Source organism: Schistocerca serialis, chromosome 8 (assembly GCF_023864345.2).
Source record: "Schistocerca serialis cubense isolate TAMUIC-IGC-003099 chromosome 8, iqSchSeri2.2, whole genome shotgun sequence".
NCBI lineage: Eukaryota > Metazoa > Arthropoda > Insecta > Orthoptera > Acrididae > Schistocerca > Schistocerca serialis.
In genome coordinates, this window is record NC_064645.1 from 519,274,161 (window position 1) to 519,294,221 (window position 20,061).

At 39.9% G+C, this 20,061-nt stretch overlaps 1 protein-coding gene across 1 annotated transcript in view; it reads left to right on the plus strand.

Moving 5' to 3' along the window:
- The window catches only part of LOC126417102 (dynein beta chain, ciliary-like), a 739,775-nt gene that overhangs the window by 249,753 nt on the left and 469,961 nt on the right, over positions 1-20,061 (plus strand). The window lies entirely within an intron of this gene.

Below are 20,061 nucleotides of genomic sequence, written 5' to 3' on the forward strand. Positions count from 1 at the left end.
GTAACATAAGGATAGCAAACTGTGAAGTGTAACAGGTACTGGTTACTTTATCCTGAGGAAACACTAAATGTGACTGAAAGTTGCAACTGATGGCCCTCTTCCCTCACACAACGAAGCTTCGTGTGGTACTTGTGTGTTGTGGGGGAATGCACTCTGCACTAGGCATCTCACCGGGTGTATGCCATTCATTTATCTGTTCATCACTGGCATACACAGAGAAACTACTCTTTATGAGTGAAGACAACAGAGTACCATTCCATTCTTCCAGTCAAGTCTTTCTCAATGCCAGAATATCTATGGTTGCTGATGTTGTGGTGTCAGAAGTAGCCTGGCCATAGGAACATGTGATCATCCTGCTACAAACTGACAGTTGTCAATTGTCCCTGGTGATGCAGCAGGCACAACATGTGCCTGCTTTTCGCTGGTTGATGATGATCAGTCGTCCAGTGCTGCTCAGCGATAGCTGATGTGGGTCTATACTAGGTGGACATACAGAACATGGTCTAAATATGTGAGGGTGGTTCACAGAACACTGTTGAAAGTTGTGACACAGCACTGATACATTGTGCCATGTACAGCAGTCCATCAATATGTCCATTCAGCCTTCTGCAGGTTCACAATATGACCCAGTCTAAATGGCTGAAATTGCTGGACAGGAGTACATACTTGTAGATGAGACATAGTTGTACCCTAAAATGAATGTTTCAAACACTGTTCACCTATAGATTCAACACCTTTACTGCCTACTGAGTCGAAACAGAGGGTGCACAGCCAGGCCTCCTGAGGAGCACCTGATAGTCGGTGACTGTGACAAATGAATCGCTACAACTACAATCCCTCAGTGTGCATATGTTATACCCTAGTGCCACTGGACACAGTCCTTTAGGGTGCTGCATTTTTCTCCAGCAGTGAATTAATCAGTAGCATTCCAGTTGCAGAGCTGGGAGAAACTCCAGCACCAGCAGTATACAGTTTGTTTATAGCATTTACTTTTGTGATTTTCTTACATGCTTCTGAGTAGAAGCTTTTTGATTGTTCTAAGAATTTGTGTATTTTTTGATTGTTAGGGTATTGTGAATTGACTTTTTAGCTTAGTTTTAGTGCTACTTTTTATTTATTTATTTATGTATTTTTGTTTATATATTGTGTATTGTAATTTTAGTAGTGTAGATTTGTGCCACCTAAAGTGCCAGTTAGTACTTTGATCTCTTGTCGCATTCTGCTTGTAGTTTCTTAGTTAGTCTGATTTGCTTTGGTCATTACACTTTTTGTGATTTTATGTTGTAGCAAACGGATAGTGAGTGTGTTTGTTGTGTGTCGACACAAGGTGAATGGATCACTGTTCAGAAACAGCTGAAAGCTGCATTTGTCTTGGTTGACAAGCTTCAGACTGCTGTCGCAAGGTGCAGTGACATTGGGGATTGAGGTACATCTGGAAACCACTATGTCACTGCATCTCCCAATGTGCAACATCTGATAAGTTTGTGCTAACTTGGGTGGTAGTGGCAGTCAGTGGTGGGTGTGCATATCTGTGGGTGTCAAGTGAAACTGGGAACTTTTCATGCAGCTGTCCTCTTGCACTTTAGCAAGATAAAAGTTACAAGGTGCTGCCCAGGCTTGATAGTAAGTCTGAGCCAGCATGAGACATCTTGATGTTGAAGCAGTGGCCGACTTCCCTGACAGGTCTGGACTGGATAACGGGGGAGGAAGGGGGGGGGGGATATTAGCCATAGAAAGCTCCAACGCTCCAATAAAAAGATAAGTATGCTGTCTGGGAAGCCCTGTCCAAGATGTGGACAAAGCTCTGCTGGCAGTTATAGATTGCTGAGGGTGCATCTGGCTACAAATAGTTGCTCGTGTCAATGCAATTGAAGCCTGCTACCTGGTTTCTGAGGTCATTCTCAGTCAGTTGACTGAATCAGTGAAGAAAGGTACCCTTGTATGCAGGGTGGAAGCATGATTTGCTTTCTGTAGCTTCTTACCCAGAGTCAATCACACAGTTTTGGGTTGGAGGCAGGTGGAAGGTATAAATCAGAGGCTCAGACAATCTTGTGTCAGTCTCAAATTTGAATCTTGACCTCTGCCAAAGGGGGGGAATTATAGGGAATGTTTCGTTGTTTAGGAATGACAAGATTTTCATAGAAACAACACTTAACAATGATAATAAATGTCCCCTTGCAGCAAAGAACACAAAACAATTCGTGTCTGGTAGTGAAGAGTTATTTAAATGCCAGCAAAGTTATTAAATAAAATTGTACAAAATGCAAAACTGTAACACTCCCCCTTATTTAATAACTTACACACTCATGTTTTTGCACAACTGTCTTAGTCAGATAGCAGGTAATGGTTTTGTCAGTAAATCCACAAGCTTATTTTCTGTATCTACTATTGAAATGGTAATTTCGACACCTGTAACTAATTCTCCAACAAAGAAGTGTCTGAGACGTATAGGTTCTGTCTGTCGGTAAAATTCAGGATTCTGTGCTAGTTAAACAGCAGCTTCATTATCCACTCATAGGCAAGGTTTCAAATCCTTTATCTGACAAAGTTCAATTAAAAGTCTCTTCATCCAGACCATTTCTCATGCTGCTTCACTAGCCACTACAACTTCATCTTCTGTAGTAGAGACTGCAACTGAAGTTTGTCACTGACTCAGCCAACTAAGGGGTGCACCGAAGCATAGGCAGAGGACACCTGAAGTAGATTATCTAGTCTCTAAATCACCTACTTGATCAGTACCAATATAACATTCAAGAATGCCTTTGTCTTCACTGCTTTTGTAAATAAGTCCATAGTCATGTCTGCCTCTCAAATAGTGAAAAATTCTTTTTACCCTTATTACTACTCCAACAGCATGTGCTATGTTTGGTCTTGTCCCACAAAACAGGTACATCAAGAATTCAAATGCTTGTCTATAAAAAGATTCAGTATTGATAGGATTCTCTTTCCTGAATCTGTTCTTCATAATTGGAGTTGTTACAGCTTTACAATCTCTCATGCCAAAGGGCTGCAAAGCCTTCTTGGTGCAATGAGTCTGACTGACTTGAATGGACCCATCTTATTTTCTGTCAATTTCCAAGGCTAAGAAATATGATGCTGGTTTTGATTTTATTTTGAATTCTGTTTTAGGGTGTTCAATAAATTCTTTAAGTTCATTGTCATCGTTTGCCACAATCAATCCATCATCAGCATAGAGTATGAAGAAAATCTTGTAAGAACATTTCTGTCTCATAAAGAGGCAAGGATCAGCTTCACTTCTTTAAATCCTAACTCCATCACATAATTAGTGCTTTCCAGAAGTGGGGTGCCTGTTTCAGGTCATATAAGCGTTTCAAGTTGTGTCATAAATATCGTTTCCTTCAGGTCACCATAATGAAAGTCAGTAGTCACATCTATTTGTTCAGTGTTCATCTTCTCTTTGGCTGTAACACTGAATTATGTTTGAATAATTGACATCTTTGCCATAGGGCTGAAACTTTCTTTTGAGAAAATTTTGGATAACCAATCTTGTTTTGAATCTGTCAACTGATCCATCAGCATTTGTCTTTATAGATCCACTTACATGAAATTGTCCACTTTCCAGGAGATGAATCTTCCAAAGTCCAAGTTCCATTTTCTTGATGTGCCATTTCTTTATCCATTGACGCTTTCTTGGCATCTCATTGACTTGAATTTATGGTGTCACAATAAGGTTCCGGTTCCTCAAAGGTCATTAACTGCATTACGTAGCCTTGAAGTCTTTTTGGACTTTTAACATTAAACATTCATGTAGTTGTAACCTAATTATTCTATCATCTGATTGTTCTTATTTCTCTTCAGTTTCATCTTGTAAATCATCATAATTATCAAACCCATTTTGTTCTAATTTCTCTTCTGTTTCATCCTGTAAATCGTCACAATTGTCGAACTCATTTTCTCTTGGAAAACTAAATTTCACTTTGCTCTTAATTTCGTCTGATGACTCTTGAGACTTCTGATGAGGGAGATAAAGATCCATAGGAACTAGAGCACTTTCCCTTTGCATAATTTTCCCTTTAAAAATAACATCCCATGATCTCATTGACTGATGAATTTCTTCACACCAAGTCAAATAACCATCATCATGGTCATAGCCAACCAGAATTCCATTTACTGCTTTTTGATCCATTTTTCATCCATAATTGTTTTGGAATGTGAACATAACATTTAGAACCTATTATATGTAGGTGCTTCATGCCAGTCTTCTTTCGATATCATATTTGATACAGATACATCCATAAAGTAGTGGAACGTTTTGATCAATTCAGGACGTATGCTGCAGAATTTATCATTTCAGCCCAAAGTTACAGAGGAATGTTTCCTCGATGAGCATGCATCATAACCATAGCTGTTTCAACAAGAGTGCAATTTTCTCTTTCACTGCATCCCATTTGCTGTGAAGTGTATGGCATAGTAAAACATTGGAGTCTGCACTCCTTCCATAAGATCTCCGTTGTCTCTTTATTTTTTAGTTTTTGAACAGTTTTATTGACTTCATTCTCTGTGGTCAAAAGTAACATCATTGTATTTCATGCAATATTATTTACAGGTGTTATACTTGTTTTGGGGAATTTTTACTGTAACTTCTTTGCAATACTTAAAAAATGCTCGTTTACATAGTTTACTAAGTATTGTGGATCATATATTACCTTCTCCATCCTCCCTTAGCAGTATGTTATTCTGCATTTGTTTGCCTCTCCCCATCTCCTTTTTTATAACATCCCAGACTGCTTTGCTTTTATTCTCTGCATTGTATATTATTTTGTTACTAAATGACTTTTTGCACCAATCAGCACCTTCCTATAGATCTTTTTGTACCTATGATAGAAATTTAAGAATTCTGGATCATTGTGAATCTTTTTCATGGAACTGAGGTGTTTAAGTGTTTGGGAGGACTTCTTAATACCTGTTGTTATCCATCAGTTTTTGTGAGTTGTTGATACAGACATGCATACTTTTGGAAATGCCTTTTCAAAGTTCAATTTAAACAATGTGGAGAATTTAGAGAATTTCAAATTCACATTGGTTTCCTTATACACTTTATCCCAGCTTTGTTTTACTAGTTCTTTTGAAAAATCTTTTATTTTGATTTCTGATAGATGTCGCTTGTAGGCTTGTAGTTTAGGGAATGATTCGATGCCTTACTTTACAACGATGGTCTGATAGTCCGAGATTTTTTACAGCTACATCACATTTTTCCCTTGTCCATATTTGTGGCTCCATGGTCAATTACTGATGAAGTTGTTGTGGTGACCCTTGTTGCACTATTGACCAATAGGGACATGCCAAAACTTTGAAGGATGTTCATGAAGGTGCTGCTGGATTCATTTATGATATTATTGTTGATGATAAGGTCCACACATGGAATTATGTTGACCTTTGTACTTGAGACTTTATCTAGAACTTCTGTTAATTATTGGAAAAAGTGTCCACACTACCACTGGGAGATCTATACATACACAAAATGATTAATTTCTTGGTGATATCAAGCCCTGTTAATTCAATAGCTTATATTTCAAAGTGTTTGTCTTCACTTACTGTACTAAGGTCATGTCTTGATTTGAACTGTGTTACTTTTCTAATGTAAATGCATGATCCTCCTCCCCTTGAATTAGTCCTGCAGTAAGAGTTTGCCTTTCCATACAATGATAATACTACATGTTGGATTTCTGTGTCTCTACACCAGTGCTCAGTAATACAAACTTCTGTGCAGTTCAAAGATTGGAGCTCAACTTCTAATAGTTGTATTTTATTTTTTATTAATTGCATGTTTTGATGGATGATTGTTAAGTGTGTGAAATGTCCCATGTTACTCTTTCCAATGGTTTGCTTTTATTTCAGTCATCTGGTATACGTGGTATTTGAAGTGTTAAAATCTGTTTTGTGGGTGATTTTTCCAGTTTTTTAAAACTGCTGGAGATACTCTTTAGGCAGGGGAACCTGTTGTTTGGATTTATCCTAAAAAAGATCTACTTTTCCTACCTATGACAACAGGTATTTGACCATGTGTGGCCTGAGATCCACCCCCTATACTTTCATGGATCAGCTGTACCAATCTTCCCTTCCCAGTCCTGTGTAGGTTAGTTTAGTGAAAGCCCATCTGTTGATAGTCCCGACAGGCACCAGAGAAACATAGGAGGTAACTATCCATAGGGACATACAGTGGAATGACCTCGTAAAGCTAACTGTAGGAAATGCAAATGGTTGTATGAGATTAATTGGAGGAATCTTAAGGTAATATAATTCATCCACAGATGAAACATTTGTGAGCCTAATTCTTCAGTATTGCTCATCAGATTGGGACATTTACTCCAGTTTGGAATAATATAAGAGACAGTGAAGTGGCGTGTTTCATCACAGGATCATTAAGTAAGCATAATACCACTATGGGAACACTCAGCAATCTCTTATGCATCATGGGTAGATTTACTGTTGAAATTCCAAAAGTATATGCTGTTAGTTTAATTTGGAGATTATTATTTCTTTAAAAGTGTCTATTAAAATGCATATAAAACACTTTCTGTATGATAGACGTAGTACTCACAGGTCAGAATTCTGATAAATACTGAGTTTAATTCATATTTTTTCTAGGCTGTTTTACCTATGTACTGCACATATACTGAGCTTTGCATTTCACCATATTATTCTGGTAAATACAGATCAGACAGAAGCAGCTGCTGTAAATGTGATGCCAAAATGCTCCCGTTAGATATTTCATCAGAAATACATACAGCACTTATAGTTCAAACTAATATTAGTATTACTGTAACTCTGCACAAATACAACATCAGAATTCCAACCAACAAACTTTTATTCCATTTCCATGTGCAGGAATATACTTAGACACTGAATGAAATAGTACTTAGTACAAACACACATAATGAAGATGTACATTAATATGCAGTATAACATTGAGCATACATCTATCTCATAAACACTAGTGTGCTGAGAACCCCGAGGTGTGTTGGCTTATGTATGGCAGTCTGGCACAAGGCGCAGCAATTGCTGCACTGTGTGTGCAGCCAATGGCTGTGGAGGCATGCGCTTTTATAACACTTCTTCCCCCTTGGGGAAAAGTGTTCACTGTGGAGATGTCCATATCTTCATTGGAATGGAACGACTGTTGGAGCTAGTGTCTTGTCATCATAAGAGAGTATGGTCTGAAATGGCAAAGACATGGACAGGTGCAGTGCCCACACCCATGCAAGAGACTGTAAGGGAGCACTGGTTATGGAGGCATCATATCCATGTCCACATTCGGGCAGGCACTCGGCAATGGAGGCAGTAGATAAGACATAGATGGTGGCAACACGATGTAGGTGGCCTGGTGCTAACCATCCTACCCAGCGGTGGTGGCACCTAGAACGAAGATGGCACAGGAGCCAGAGGGGCCATGGACCATGCCATGTGAGCCATCATCAACAGTGGAGGGGGTGGCAGGGTTTCCAGCCTGTGGTCAGTCACAGGCAGAACTGGTCATAGTGTTATGACACCAAGCATTCAGGGATGCACATGATGCAGAGATGGCGGCCTTGGCAGTGATGGATATCTACTGGTATCCACATATGTCTCCAGCCAACCCGCAGGCCTGTCAAAGCCTTGACGGAACTGCTGCAAGGCAGGCAGTGGCAGGTGGTTGGGCTACTGTCAGAGCAGATGAAGCTGTGTACGAGACTGGCAGCAGTGGAGCAATTTTTCCTGGCTATGGTTTCCAACTGAAGTGAACCAATAGGAGATCAAGAAGTTACTGAGAGCTGCCTCAGGAGAAGATTACATAAGATTACATGATATATTTTTTCATCTGTGTTTTGAAAGTACGGACCATCTGTCCCTCATCATTGGAGTGAGGATGAATTGGAGGGGCTGTAACATGCCAGATGTCACTCTTTGTACAGAAATCTTCAAAATCCTAGAACACAAACTGTGGGCCTTCGTCCATCACAAGTGCACATGGCAATATTTCCAAGGAAAACATGTTGCAAGTGCCGTGATCATAACTGCTGTTGATGTAGGGGGCAATGAACTATATAAGGAAATTTTGAGATGGTGTCAACTAATAAAAGCTAAAGGAGCTAAGGAATGGACCCACAAAATCAGCAGGAGTACACTCCCACGTGCATTTGTGGGATGGTCCATGGGGAAAGAGAGGCCCATGATGTCACTTGATGGGTGGTGCACTGTGGGCAGGCTGGCACAGCATGCGTGATCTCATTGCCAATTCCCAGCCAAAACACGTGATGTTCGGCCAGAATTTTGTGCAAGAAACACCCCAGTGATCCAGATGGCGAAGGCACATGATGTCACACTGCAACGTGGACAGGATCACAACCAAGGGTGCCAATTCTTCAGTAGTCAACAGTAACACACCATTAAGAACAGAGAGGTGATGACAAAGAGCATAATAATTACACGAGGCATCCAACATCTGTCCCGGTGATTTATCCAGCAGCAGTGGTGGACAAATTGAACAGCTTCACATAAGACAAGATCAGCTGTGACATCCACCAAAATCCAAAAACTGGTAACGGGAAAATGACCCCTGGCACTTTGGGCTTTGATGTGTAAATGGAAATACAATAGTTCATCCTGATCAAATGCTGAACCAGGTCCAAACAGCAATAGAGAAAGAGCATCCACATTAGTGTGTTGTGCTGTGAGAAGGAAAAGAGTTTCACAGTTACAGTTCATAAAAGAAGAGCCCGCTGTTTCAGGTGATGGACTGCTTAGTCTGGTAAAGATGCTGAAGGATGGAAAAGAGAAATCAGAGGTTTATGATCGGTAAATAGATGAAATTTAAAACCGTAGAGGAAAACATGACAGTTTTTGAGTACATACAGAATATCAAGTGTTTCTTTTTCTATCTGTGAGTAGCACTGTTGCACCTATTTCAGTGTTTTGGAAACATACACAATAAGGCATTCAAAGTGATCTGTGTATTTGTGGATGAGAATGGCCCCAAGGCCACACTGGGAGGTGTCTGTGGTCAAAACAAGATGTTGGTCTGGTTGGAAGGTAACCAATCAAGGTGCCAAATGTAATTTTGACTTCAACGTGATAAAAACATACTCGCAGGTGGGCAACCACTGAAAAGGAATACCTTTATGTAAGAGAGGATGAAGGAGTTGAGCCCCTGTGGCTGCACCAGGAAGAAATTTATAGTAGTGCACTATCTTTCTGAGAAAGACTTGCAACTCCGTGACATTGGTAGGATGCGGCAAAGCCCTAATGGCATTTACATGCTAACGTAAATGCTTGACACCAGCAAGTGAGACTATGATTTGTTCAAGTTATGTTTCAACAGTGGAGTAGACCATTCACTAGAGGAGAAAGCAATGTTAACACCCAAAAACATAGTCTACCAAGTTCTATTTTCACCCTTAAAGATATTGGGATTGGGTGAGCACAAAAAATATGGGAGTGACCATTGGTTTCAGTGTGATGTGAGCCTTGAAATCAGTAGCACATCCTAGACCTTCTTAAAACAGGGAAGAATATTTCAAATAGAGCGCATCTAGTTGCTGGTAGGATACTTGATCCAATACCAGATGCACTTCATCAGGAATAGAGAAGCTAAAAATTTTGAACTTTTCAATGTTGGCATCATCCACCACTAAAAAGGTCAAAGGCCAAATGGGGCTGCACCATGTTCAAGTAGAAAATGGTTGCATGGCTGCGATGTTGTCTTCCCTACATGAGCTAATTGATGGTGGCTGAGGAGGAGAAGCAATGGCGGCTACCTCACACCAAGCTTCTATCTGATTTCTGCTTCTCTAGATGATGGGCAATGATCAAAACCTCTGTGAGAAAGGGATGTTCACATTGTAAAGCACATTCACCATCTTCTCTATCAGAAGCCAATTGTACTATATAGCATCACAAACCATCGAATCAGCATTTGAGTCCCAGTGAGCTTCAATAACAAACTGGTAGTGACAACTAAGGTCATGAAGTTCTGTTGCCCAGGCCCTTTATGACCGATGTGGCCACTGTTGACAATGGTAGAACTTAACACAAGCAACAATAACATGTGAACACTTGCAATGATAATTAGAGAGCAACTAAAACATTTCATCAAAAGAGAGACTGGCAGGTTCGTGAAGTGGAGCCAGCTGACACAGAAGGTGATAAATATGAGGAGAAATCAATGATAGAAAGACAACCTTACACATTTTAGGGTCATCTTTCATATGCATTCCAGTCTCCCGTAGAATCATCATACAGAGAAACAATGTGGGTTGCATCAATGGCAGTGAACACTGGAGCATAAATGATGCTGCCAAATTGTTTAGTGCCACAGAGAGAGCCTGATGCTGCTTGGTACAAACTCACTGCTGCTCAACAAGAGATTGAAGAATTTCTTCCACCAACATATTGGTCGTAGTGAACTGGGAACAAAGTAGTACCTAGTGCGAACACACGTAATCAAGGAGTACATTAATCCACATTCTAACATTGAATATACATCTGTCACATGAATAGTAGCCTGCCTAGGGCTGTGGCACGCTGGCTTCTAAATGGCTGTTTGGCAAACAGCAGAGTGCTTGCTGCACCATCTGTGCTGATGCACATGGAGGCAAGTGCTGTTTAATTACATGCACTTGCTGTATAAGGTTACATCAAATATTAATATTGAAGTATTGCTAAAAATTGGTGTGGCTGAGAATAAGGCACAAGCATGTATATTTGGATAAAATACTACAGTTTGTACCTGTGTGACCACTGCTCTGTTTATTGTGTTACATGTTAGCATTTGACCAGTAACATTTCAGTGATGATAGCCAATCAAGGACAGTGCATCTGTACTGGTGGTTAGAAGAGAATCATTCTCCAAACAGCAAGTCAACTCAACAATCTTAGAACTTTGCATTTGGGTTTGAGAATTCAGCTAGTATAAGTTCAACATATATTTTTGTGATGCTATCCATATTTTCTCCACATTTCTCCACAGCCACAAGAAAAACTAATGTCTTCCATTTATTCATTATCACCCCTTCTTACGTACAAGAAATCTCTGACATCTTATTAATCACAGAAAGAAAATGACAGAAATATGAAAATAAATTCACAGAAGATGCAGTTGATAGAATAATGTTTGTATCATTTAGTCTACCTCTACTCATGAATTATTTGTGGTCGGGCCAATCTCAAGTGTTTAATTTGTTTCTTTCCATGTATTTTCAAACATACATATCCTCACTGATTACTTAATTGCATGTCAGATAGATGACGTTTATATATGATGCTTTGATTATATTAATATCACCAATTATAGTCAGATAGCACCAAAATAAAACAAAAGATCTGACAGAGTTTTGTAAGGAGAATGTAGGAATTGGATAATATGACTATTGAATCCAATCTAGCATTTATGTAATTTACCATTCAGAAACTTATAGATCATCTTAGTGAAAAGGGGAGAAACATCTCATGCTGAACAAGTATGTTCAATTGCAAGATCTCTATGTGAAAGTATGGAAATACTCTGTAATATCAAGACACTTTGCAAAGTTCAGTAGTTTTCAGTACAGAAAAGGGAATTATCCCATTCTTCAGTGGCCCATACCAGGTATTTAATTTTGGGCTATCATGAACATGTGAATGTTGTGACCCCTAGATTAAGATATGTTTTATTTACTACTAATAGACAAACTTTTCACTACCTGATTATTCATGTTACCAATTTTATATTAAAAATTAAAACAAAAAATGAGCTGTGTTTGTGGTGCAATACAGAAATAATTTCATTTCCATGTATTCATGAAAACACATTTGAAATTATGAAACAGTCATAGAAAAAAATATGTGTAATGTACAGATGTATAAGTACAGCTGCTTCACATGTCTGCAATTATAAATATATGCCTGTCAATGCCTCTTCATAGCGCTATAGTGGACTAATGCACTGCCAGATGTCAGGGATTTGCTTAAGTTGACTCGACTGTAGAAGTGTCTTCACAGTAAAAAATAAATGTATCAAAACTTTATACATGATGTGGCACTTTGTCATGTATCTCAGTGTTTGTCACATCTCGTGAACTGTGTGTTGCACAGTGGTATATTTGTGTAGATGCATTCAGTGGCATATGAGGACAGTCATCAAAATATCTTGCAAATGGAGTTAGTAGCAAAGAAGTAATAAATTTAAATGTCATGCATGATGTGGCAGCTTTTCACACATCTCAGTGTTTATAACATCATACGAGGTCTGTTCAAAAATTTACGTAATATTCATAATTTCGCATCAATGGTGTGTTGGAGTGAAATTCATTTGGCATCCCTGCACATACCTATTGTAACGTGCTGGGACATGTCCTTATTTATTAGTGCCAGTTAAAGTTCACATCACAACTGGATGTACCAGTATTGAAACATTTCCTCACCCAGTAGATAGTGCACAGTGTTCCCGACCTACCTTGCTTTGCTTATTCAATATTGTCTTCCCGGTAGCTGCGTCCATCTCACATAAATCACACTGAAATTAAAAAGCCAGGATCCTAGATTAAGCATTCCAAAATCAAAAAGTCAAGACCGTACTCATTGTTGAACATTTATGACAACCACAATGCGATTTATTTGTTATCACTCACACATACAATATTCATGCGACCAGACCTCTTACACTTAATCATCACATTAGGTAGGTCAAAAGCTTCCAATATTTAACAATGTTCACAATTACAATTACTGGAAAAATTAACCAACTAGCCGCACTTTTGCTCCAAGAGAATCTGACCGAGAACTAACTGAGAACTGCACCAGCTCGGGCCTTATATAGCCAAGTGCTTGAATATTTGACTATTTCTGTTAATATATTATAGTTTATAATTTCCCAGGGTTAAAATGATCCTTTCTAATTGGTTTTGAAGTTAGCTATTGGGTTTTATTACTTAAATAACATGAGTGAGCTGTATCTATTTAAATACACGGAACTAACTTATGCATCCGCCGTGGGAATTCCCGACTTATGACTGTGGCAGTCCTCTTGAACAATAATTTTTACATATTCAAATTTACTTAATTCTTAATTAATGCACTTACAAAGTTGAGACTGGAGTCATTTTACGTAGAAAAATAAAGGTAGCAAAAGTATTGAAACAGATCTCGGAATTATTTAGTAGTTTGGTCACAACTGGCCCTGAAAGTCGTACAGGCTACCGATTTCAAGTCTTAATATCTATTTAACTAATAGACTTTAGGTTAATTTAAACACTTTGCTGGAATCAGTAAAATTTAGGCTTTCTTTTGGATGCAGTCTTGTAGCTGAATTCGATCTAGTAGCTCTCTCGAATTTTACTTAATATGTATTGCACAATATATGTCATTGTCCATAACTATTAATAGTATGCATTTCCAATAAAACTGATTAGCTCATTACTTTCAGAATAGACATTAGAATGTACTGAAATAATAGATTTTACTAGGGGAATTTTATTTAAACTATTTCTGAATTCTGTACTGTGAGGCTGAAGGCCACAGAATCTGTAGTCGGAACCTGAGTAGTGAAAATGAAAAAAAATAAAAGTTCATTGCTTAACTAAGTTACTGAAGGAGTGTAAAACCAAAACAGAATAGCAGTGGGCAACCCTGCTTCATTACACTATGTTTAATGTGTAACTGCTGGAAGTTTCATTGTTGTATGCCTGTTAGTTACTCTTCAGTGCTGTATTGAGTAGAACATTATTTTGGACAGTTTGCAAATTTTGAAGTAGAGTTAAGAGGAGCAATGCATCTGCATTAACTTTTGTGTGAAACTCAAGAAAAGCATTACAGAGGCACACCAAGTGATGCAGGAAGCATATGGTGATGAGTGCTTAAGTCATACTTGGTGTCACAAATAGTTCATAGGTTTAAAAATGGCTGGACGTATGCCAATAACACTCATGTCAGGAATGTCAACCAAATTGTGATTCCTAGTTGAAGACTGACTGTCCAAGAGACTGCAGCAGAATGTAACATTTCAGTTGCATCATGTCATGAAATCCTGACATAGGAACTTAGAATGCATCATGTTGCTGCCAAGTTTGTCCCATGGCTCATGAGTCAAGACCAGAAAGACCTTCCCCCAACACTCGATGAAGAGCACTTGGATCGCACAGATGAGAATGAGATGTTCTGTAAAAGAATCATAACTTGTGATGAGACATGGGTCTATAATTGTGATGTTGAGACCGAGGTGCATTCTCCATAATGGGTGGGGAAAGATTCTCCAAGACCAAAAAAATTTTGTCAGATCAGGTCAAATGTCAGAGCCATGCTGAAAGTTTTCTGTGACTTTGAAGGATTAGTTCATAATGAATTCATGCCACAGAGACAAATTGATAATTGGTGGTATTATTGGGACATATTGCAATGCCTGCAAGAAAATTTGAGAAGGAAACAGACTGTGATGTGGCAAGACAATTCATGGCTCTTGCATCAAGATAGCACACCCAAAAGTTCATTTTAGTTCGTGTGTGACTATTGCAAAAAATACAAATCACTGTGTTGTCTCATCCTCTGTACCTCCAGACCTGGCCCCTGCTGACTTTTTTTCTATTTCAGAGTTGAAAACCCCATTGAAAGGATGAAGATTTGCAAAAATAGACGAGGTAAAAGAAAATTCGCAGACAACATTTTGTGCAATCGAGCAAGGGGCTTACCAAGACTGCTTCCGGAAGTGGAAATGGTGATGGGAGTAGTAGTGTATCACTTTTGGAGGAGAGTATTTTGATGGAGATCATGCACAATAAGTAAAAGGGAAGGGTAGCAAAATTTTGTGGACAAAGTTCCAGAATTTTTTTAGGAGATGTCGTATCTCCTCAGCTACGTGTGATACAGTGCCATAATTTTGTAGGTACATTCAGTGTGATACGTATGTTGAAACTTTCTGCAAAATGTGTTGCAAATGGAATTAGTGGACAGAAAGTAATAAATTTAAACTTTGTGGATGATTTGACAGTTTTTCAGTAATCATAGAATTTATGAGATGTCTCCTGAACTGTGTGTGGTACCATGAAATACTTCATTTAGTGGCATATGAGCATATGGCCTGCAAAGTTTATTGTGAACAGTTAGTAGCACAGAAGCAATAAATATAAACGTCTTGTACATTGCGGCTGTTTTTCACACATATCATTGTTTATTATGTCATATCTCCTGAACCTTGGTAGGAATGTGGTTCTTAACCCTGCACAGCAATTATTGCCTGACGCTAAGGAATAGAGTAGCAAGTTTGATTGAAATTGGTCTAGTGGTTCAGGAGGAGATGAGGAACATAAACATGCTGCACAAGTGCGTGCACCCACCCACCCACCCACCCACCCACACACACACACACACACACACACACACACAATTATATCAATGAGGAACGTAAGCATGTGCAAGTGCGTGCACACGTGCTTGCCTGCACACACAAACACACACACACACACACACAAACATTATATCAATACACATTCAGAAATTCAACTACTAAGGAAGTAGATGAGTAGGTGACATTTGTAAAGGTAATCTATACTCACCCTGATTTATTTGTCGAATTGAGATATGTTGCAGAATACTTCCAAGAACAGAGCAGGCTATCTTTAAGTAAACAATGTAACCAAACTCCGTTCATACAGTGTCAGAGTCCAGGCAGTTACTAACAGAGTGTGACAAATGGTAACCCATGAACCAAGCCTAAGTGAGAACCGAACTAACAGACTAACCAGTGTGGACTTCTAGTACATCAACAGTGTGATGCAATTACAGCTGGCTCAGATGGGCTCTTGACTGACTTATATGCAGTGTTGTGGTACAGTTGACTGTCGGAGGGCACTCCTGGTGACAAGCACCTTGTGGGTTGTGGCAATATGGCAGTCAACAGGTCATGCTGCAGCAGCTACTTGGTTTCCATAGTGATGTTGGGTGGTACCACTAAATCTGCCATCCACACCTCCCCACTCCACTCCACCCCTTCCTCCCTGCAGCAATCAGCAGCTGCCTTGAGAGGAAGAAGTAAGTGGTGCATGGTCTGGCAGTGTCTCTAGGCGTCACTCCAAAATGCCAAGGCAGGATGAGGCTTGATGGAAGTTGCATGACCCACATTGGAACCAGAGGGTATGCCTGAGATGGAGAAGCAGATGGCTGCTCGCCAGGATGGTGGCGACAAAATTGATGCTGCTGAAGGCTGTGGGTGGCAGCCATGGTATACGTCATGGACCAATAGCAGGCGGAGATTGTTCCATGGAGCCAGGTTGGATAGCATCCGAACTCATGGGACCACAACAGGATGCTGACCCAGAAGGGAGAGACCTCAGAAATGATATGCACCAATAGTGGGCACTGGATGTACAAGAGGGTGCAGTGATATTGATCATAAAACACTGGGCCGCAGCCTTGAGTTGGGGTGGCTCTGTAAGTTGCCAGGAAACTACAGAGGGCAAAGGTGCAGTGTTGGACATTGTTCCTTGTGGAGTTGGTCTTGAAAGTGCAGACAAAAAACATTGTGCATGACTGTTGGAGACCAAGTGAAAGGGCATGGTATGAATATGTTGCACCTCGTTACATGCATAAAACTATTGAAAGTCATGGTTGGTGAATACTGTCCTCTTATCTGAAATCATAGTCAACGAGTGTTGAATGCTATCCTTCTTATTTGAAATCATAGTCAATGGGGTGCTTTCCAGGGCAAAGATAATTTCTAAGGCTGTGATAATGGTAGCACTAGTGACATATGACATGTGGAACACAAAGGGAATTGAGAAAAGTTATTATTCACAACCCACCACATGGAGCACAAGAAAGTGGCCAGCAAAATCTATGTGGATATGCTTCAATTACTCCACAGCATTGGGCCAGGAAGAGGAACACTGGGGAGGCACAGCTGAAGGGGCAGACAGGTAGAACATTCGCAGACAAGTTTTTCAATGTATGAGTCATCACTGGGCAAGAACAAGTGTTGTTGTGCAAAACCTTCATCTGGGACATGCCCCATATGGCAGTGTATTAGGAGCACTAGTGTCTCAAGAGAGGGAGGAATCTTGATGTGACAGTGATCCTTGTCTGAGACCAACAACAGAACCCATGGGTTGAGATGCAGTTGACTTCACTGTTACCAGCACAGGTGAAAATAGGGGCCAGGAGGTGGGCAGCTGCAATGTCATGTGATATGAAGGGGAAAACTGAAATGCCCAAATCCAAATTTGAATCAAGCTGGAAACACGTCAATTGGTGTTAGTCAAAAGCTGGATCAGGTCTCATGGAGACAGTGTATTTACGTTAATTGGTCATATAGGTTTCAGATAGTGGATAGAATAGCGTAAATTAGGCAAGTATAGCACCCAGTGCTGGAGACATTGGGCAGTTCTAGGTGATGCTTAGAGCCAAAGATGGTGAGCAATGGCTGATGGTGCATGACAAGATGAAATCTCTGTCCCTAGAGGAATAATTCAAATTTCTGGATTGTGTATATGATAATGAGGGTGTCGCATTCTGTTTGGGAGTAGCGTTGGTTACTGGGAGGCAAATAAGGTCTTAGAAGTATACGCAATAAGGTGGTTTGTGCCACGGGAACTGGAGTGCACCTATAAGATGGGGTATGCATCGGTTGCTATTTCCAGCAGCAGACCAAGAGTGTATGTTTTCATGCATGGTACCCACATAATGCAGTTTTCCAAAATCTGGAAAGCTTGTTGACACTGACGTGACAATTCTAAACATGCATCTTGGCATTGTAGCTGCTTCATTGGGTGAAAGCATTCAGCTAGGTTTGCAGTAAAGTGGCCATAATAGCATATTTTACCCAGAAACACATGTTGATCTTTTACATTTGTGGGTGGCTGCATGTTGTAAATTGATGCTACATATTCTTCCATTGCTTTGAGTCCACTGAGTGGGAGTTTGAACTCCAAATATGACAAGGGCACTTGTTTGAAATAACAATTACACAAGTTGCATCTTGCTAGCAGACTCTAGAATAAGAGTTTGAGGTTGTGAAGGTGGTTCTCTGGAGTTGCATCTGTAACCAAGATTTCATTGAGTTATGCGGCAAAGTTTGGAATACCATATACTAACTGAACCATAAAATGCTGTAATATGGCAGGGGCTGATTAGATCATGAAAGATAACTGATTATAATGGTTGAAGTTGTATAGTGCATTGAGCTCTGTGTAAGCTTGTGATGTCACATCCAAGGTAATTTGAAAATATGCCTCTGCAATGTGCAAGGTCAATAAGATGCTGTGGCCTAATTTTGTGAAGCGTTAATGTGGATTCATCACTTAATTTCATCATGTCTCTCATGGACAGTCTTTGGAGTAGCATAATGGCCTTAGAGTACATGGTGTGTACATTTTCATGAACTGCAAACCCGTAAGTGTGGTAAGAGAGAGTGAAAATGCTGTAAACATGGCTGGCATGGAAGACGTATCTGTTTAATTTGCTAATACTTGTACTGCCTGTAGTATTGCTGCTGTTAGCTCCTGATAACCCCACACAGTTAACATTACTAGTAGTTGTAGTGTTCTTTGGTTGGAGACCCATTTTTTCACTTCATCACAAAATATTCAGAGTCAAGGTTGAACATGTCACAGGTATGATTTGTCCCCACTTTTGTGAGGTCAGCCTACACTCAAAACTAATGGAGAGTCACCCCAGTTTGTTAGGCTAATTGAGATGCATTACAGAACCCTTCCCAGAGCAACAGAAGCTGTCCTTAAGTAAGCAATCCAAACCAAGACCACTTTTCACAGTGTCAGAGTCCAGCCAGTTACTAATAGAAACCAAAAAGTGAACACCAGTAAATCAAGTCCACAGTGAGAACCAAACCAATAGACTGACTAGCACATACTGCCACTGCATCAACAGTGCAGTATAATTACAGCTTGCTCAGACAAGACTGGGGCTTGATTACATGCAGGATTCTGATGGTGTGGCCTCCTCGGAGAGCACTCCTGGTGGCGCCATCTGGGTAGCGGTGCCACAGATATCAACAGTAATGTTGCAACCACCACGTGTTTTCCATAGTGACATCGGGTGGCACCTGTTCAGTGGTCAGAGTATTTATGGCTGAATACCTTACTCCTTTCTGTGCTAAGTGATGTATAGTGTGTATCATTTCTCCTTCCTAGTATTATATATATATATATATATATATATATATATATATATATATATATATATATATATATATTCAATATAATGGAAGGAAACATTCCACGTGGGAAAAATTATATATAAAAACAAAGATGAGGTGACTTACCGAACAAAAGCGCTGGCAGGTCGATAGACACACAAACAAACACAAACATACACACAAAATTCAAGCTTTCGCAACAAACTGTTGCCTCATCAGGAAAGAGGGAAGGAGAGGGGAAGACGAAAGGAAGTGGGTTTTAAGGGAGAGGGTAAGGAGTCATTCCAATCCCGGGAGCGGAAAGACTTACCTTAGGGGGAAAAAAGGACAGGTATACACTCGCACACACGCACATATCCATCCACACATACAGACACAAGCAGACATATTTAAATATATATTTTAATCTGTCAGGAAGTTTCATATCAGCGCACACTCTGCTGCAGAGTGAAAATCTCATTTTGGAAACATCCCCCAGGCTGTGGCTAAGCCATGTTTATGCTATATCCTTTCTTCCAGGAGTGCTAGTTCTTCCAGGAGTGCTAGTTCTGCAAGGTTCGCAGAAGAGCTTCTGTGAAGTTTGGAAGGTAGGAGACAAGGTACTGGCAGAACTGAAGCTGTGGGGACAGGTCATGAGTCGTGCTTGGGTAGCTCAGTATTAATCTGTCAGGAAGTTTCATGACTAATTTGTTTGAAATGCTTCTTGTAAAGGGAAAAACGCTGCCAACTTGGAAACATCTGCCAGAGTTTCTAAGCCTTTCATATTCACAACTGATTGGTAATGCAGTACACACAGTCTGTTGCTTGCTGTAAGCATTCAGGCTAAAGATACACTTGATGTGATCTAACTCTGCTGACAGGCTTCAGGATTTGAGGTGGCATGGGCCATGAGTGGAATAGTATGATGTAGTCCTTCCATTGAGCTGGCTGATGACAAGTATTGACTT